We start from the raw sequence: 5000 nt of genomic DNA, 5'->3' as shown, positions 1-5000 counted from the left end.
AACTTTTAGTGAATTAAACATTCCGGAAAGTATACTCCTTTCTGGGATTCATTAGCATGGTCGGTATTAGAAATATTTTCACGTTTATTGTGCATGCAATACTAACCGCATTGTGCACTTAATTTATTTCGTATTGATAATTGTGCTTCATCTTTTAAATTCTCCAGTAATATATTGTATAACGTCTTTCACTCTCCTCTAGTATTTATACAAGGACTCCGCTCTTTCCCACATCTCTTTATAAGCCAACCCGATTTGTTTAATATTATTTTGTAGACTTTTGTACCCCTCTGAGCTCCTACATCTTATAAATCATCATCATCATCGTCATTATTATTGTTATTATTATTATTATTATTATTATTATTATTATTATTATTATTATTATTATTATTATTATTCATTTGAGATTTATAGATGTTGCTTATTTAAGAGGCACATCAACATATTCCCTTCCGCGCTTGCAAATTATATAATGATATATTGCCTGACATATCCTCAGGTCAATATTTACTATGGAAGAACTTGTCTGCGACGTTTAATATTTCTCACATCATTTGTTCTTTTATGGAATTTCCCAGTTACTATTCTCCTTGCCTCGCTGTCATTTACTTTACAGAAGCAGCAATCCAACATTACATATAACAAGATAAACATTATTCTTATATACTATAGGGATTTAAATTAATAGAGAGGAATGTACAATTACTCGGCATCTCAAAGCCTTTCTGTCTGCTATCGTAGTCATCCGGCTTTTGTATGCTGATTATAAATGTACGGATGCCGAGTCTGTCATGTTCAATTGTATCAGACGTTTAACTCGTTGACGAGGTAATGACCCATAGGACAATGTTGAATAGTCATTTACCTGAGGTGAATCGTTGCCCTTATAGGCCATCGTACTAATTCGTCTTAGCCAATTGAAAAGAAGCTTGTCATGTGAGTCTCAGTCTGTGAGTGTGTGCATGTGTGCAAGCGCGGATGTCAGTGTATATGTGTGAGTGTGCGTGCGTATTTGCGTGTGTGTGTGTGCGTGCGTATGTGCGTGTGTGTCCATGCAAGGTATCATTTTTCTGGTATGGCGGCGAGCAGGCAGAGCCGTTAGCACGCCTGTCAAAATGCTTAGCGTCATTTCGTCTGTTTTTTCGTTCTGAGTTCAAATTCCGCCGAGGTTGACTTTCCTTTTCATCATTTCGAGGTCAATAAAAAAAAAAAGTGCCAATTGAGTTCTGGGGTCGATGTCATCGACTTACCCACACCCCCGAAGTTGCTGGCCTTGTGCCAAAATTCGAAGGCAATACTCCTTTCTGGTGGGACATGTTTTCACAAAATTGGAAATGCACGGTACCGTTTGCACGACAGTGCACAGGTTTATAACTATAGCGCAATGTCATCAAGAGAATAAGAAACATACGTGCACACATATATGACAGGTTTCTTTTAGTTTCCAACAAAAAAATCCACTTTTAAGCCATTGGTAACCCAAAGGCCAGGTAGAAGACACGTGTTGTCCAAAATGCCGCACAGTGTAACTGAACCTGAAACCACATGGTTGGGAAGGAAACATTTTAACAACAGTTATGCTTGCACGTTATATATATATATATATATATATATATATATATATATATATATATATATATATATATATATATATATATATATATATATATATATATATATATATATATATATATATATATATATATATATATATATATATATATATATATATATATATATATATATATATATATATATATATATATATATATATATATATATATATATATATATATATATATGTATGTATATCGGCACAAGAGTGGCTGGTTGGTAAGTAGCTTGCCTACCAACCACATGGTTCCGGGTTTAGTCCCACTGCCTGGTACCTTGGGCAAGTGTCTTCTACTATAGCTTTGGGCCAACTAAATCCTTGTGAGTGGATTTAGTAGACGGACACAGACACACACACACACACACATTTATACGATGAGCTTCTTTTAGTCTCCTTCTTTAAAATCCATTCACAAGGCATTAGAACTGTCGTTCTTATAATTCAGTTAACACACTCCCCTATCTTGGTTTGATTGATTTTGATCGAAATCTAAAGAAATAATGATAAAACTGGCCATGGCGGAGTTCGAAGTTAGAGCTCGGTGAGTCGGAACAACTACTGGGAAACCTCTTTTCTGAAGCTTTATCGACTCTCCTATTTTCCTATCATTGAGAGTTAAACAGCAAAATGTCAACCACAAAATACCACCATGTTTTCTTTTTGAATAACAAAGAAAAAAGAAAGCAATTGCTGTAGAAAATGATATCTATTGATGAGGAAAGAATGAGAATGATTCTAAGAAGACTTCACATGAATTCAAGTAAGACAAGAGAATATGTAGTGAGAATATGAAACGCTTAAAAAGTGTTTACACAAGCAATATATCGTGTCTTTTAGTCTTCCATCCAATATTAGCACCACACATAACGTGCCTACTTTAATGCTATTATTTTTCGTTGTTGCTTTTAACATTCACTTTAGCCGTTGAGAATGTCCGCTTCTTGCCATAATTTCGTTTTGGCAATTGTAAATGATTTATTGTCTTTAGGTGATTTCATACATCTCAAGTGTAACCGTAAGCAGGTTAGAAACTTGAAAGGTAATTTGCACCATTAATAACCACTTTTTATAACGTTTCGTGACACTCGTTAAGTTACTTGACATCCTCTTTTATTCAAATATACTATATCAGCGTTCGTGATGTATTGTATACGAAGTGACTGTATGACAGATATATGAAAGGTTTATGTAATAAATACATTAGAATGATGTGCAGAAATAATATTTAATGCCAATTTATACACACACACACACACACACACACACACACACACACACACACACACACGCATACACATATACATATATATATATGTGAGTATGTGTATATATACATATATATGTGTACATGTATGTATGTATCTGTATCTTTCTCTCTCTCTATATATATATATATACATACATACATACATACATAAATATATGTATATAAAACGCACATATATATATGTGTGTGTGTGCGTGTGTGTGTGTGTGTATATATATCATATATATAAGTATGTATGTATGTGTGCGTACACGCACACACACACACACGCACACACACACACACACACACACACACATATATAGAAGAAAGTGAGTCAAAGAGAGAGAGAGAGACAGAGAGACAGATAAATAGAGGGAGAGAGAGAAAAAGACAATGGGAGAAAAAGAAAGAAAGAAAGAAAGATAGATCTTTGTTGATCGATTTCAATGATGAGGTCGTAGTTGTTCGATCAAATGAGTTAGCTTCTCTTTCAATATAAGCGGCTGAGCATTCCACAGTCGCATGTACTTTTAGCGTTATTCACAGACAGTATAAGCCTGATACGATATCTGACTAGTCTCAAGCTGTAGATTGGGGCAGTTGCTTTAGATGCCATGCAGTGGGTTCCGAAGCGAACTTGTTATACACATAAGACCACTAATATTTTAACGTAAAATAATTAATGTTTAGTTTAATTTTTTCAGCATTAAGCTCGCAAACCAGCAACTAATTACAAGAAAAAATAAAATATTTCATTCTTTTTGCATTTTTTTTCTGTTGCTGTCACAACATTATACACTAAATACCAGCGCGCAGTAGATTGACATACGTGCATATGAATATGTATGTGTATGTGTGCTTGTAAGTATATAGGTATGTATGTTTATAGATATGTATACGCATCTATAGATATATATTTGCATATGCATATCTATATATGTTTATGTGTGTGTGTATATATACATATATATATATATTAATAGTTATCACCATCTCTCTCTCTCTCTCTCTCTCTCTCTCTCTCTCTCTCTATATATATATATATATATATATATATATACTTATATATATATACTATATATATACACATACATACATACATATATATATATATATATATATATATATATATATATATATATATATATATATATATACATACATACATACACACACACACTTATATATACACATATATATATATACGTACGTATGAGTATGTGTGTGTGTGTGTATATGTATGTATATGTATATACATACACGCTCGTATACATCTTTCTATCTCTCCCTCCCGCTCTCTCTCTTTCTCTCTCTCTCTCTCACACACACACACACAAACACATATATATATACACACACAGAGGCCTACACACACATATACATAGATGTCTGTATGTGGGGGGGGGGGAGTATGTGTGCACATGTCCATGTAGACAAGCGAGAAATATAGTTTTACACCAACACACTCCAATAAATTATAAATTTATAAGAGATAACTTCCTGATCAGTTGCTTTGAAACTTATTGCACCGAAGTGCGTGCAGGCACACAAACACATGTAGTCACATACATATACACACACATACGCAATAAACACACACACACACACACACACACACACACACACACACACACACACACGTTCATTCATTCATATCAAATCACTCACATTTTGTATTTTCTCTTTGTAACTGAAGTGATTTTAAGATGTTTAGATTGAGGAATTGAATAAATCTATTAACAGTGGCGCTGCTATATATAGAAAGAAAGAAAGAAAGAAAGAAAGAAAGAAAGAAAGAAAGGAAGTAAGAAAGAAAGAAGGAAAGAAAGAAAGGAAGGAAGGGTGCGCGAAAAACACACAGAGAAAAGAGGGGAAAGTGTGGGCGAATTTGCTCAACGATCAGACCAAGATCAAAGGTAAACTTTAAACAATTTCGATAAAACCACCATGTGATATTTTTCATGCTTAATTATTTTTTTGCACTGTCTGTGCTAAACCGAAATGTTTTAATGTTTTCATCTAATTCAGATTTAATGTTAAGCCATTTGTGCCAGCAATTAAAATAATAATAATAGTAATAATACGAAAAGAAGGCAAATATTAAAAAAAAATTTTCTTGTAATTAGTTGGTGG

At 33.5% G+C, this 5000-nt stretch overlaps 1 long non-coding RNA gene across 1 annotated transcript in view; it reads left to right on the top strand.

Annotated features, from left to right (window-relative positions):
- The window catches only part of LOC149134224 (uncharacterized), a 19340-nt gene that overhangs the window by 6669 nt on the left and 7671 nt on the right, over window positions 1-5000 (top strand). Inside the window, exon 2 of the long non-coding RNA XR_016242991.1 lies at window positions 4611-4783. This is a non-coding gene — a long non-coding RNA (uncharacterized LOC149134224). The remainder of the gene's footprint in view (window positions 1-4610; window positions 4784-5000) is intronic.

The sequence above is a fragment of the Octopus bimaculoides genome, chromosome 9, assembly GCF_046866305.1.
Source record: "Octopus bimaculoides isolate indiv1 chromosome 9, ASM4686630v1, whole genome shotgun sequence".
Lineage (NCBI taxonomy): Eukaryota > Metazoa > Mollusca > Cephalopoda > Octopoda > Octopodidae > Octopus > Octopus bimaculoides.
This window is presented reverse-complemented; position numbering and strand designations above follow the sequence as displayed.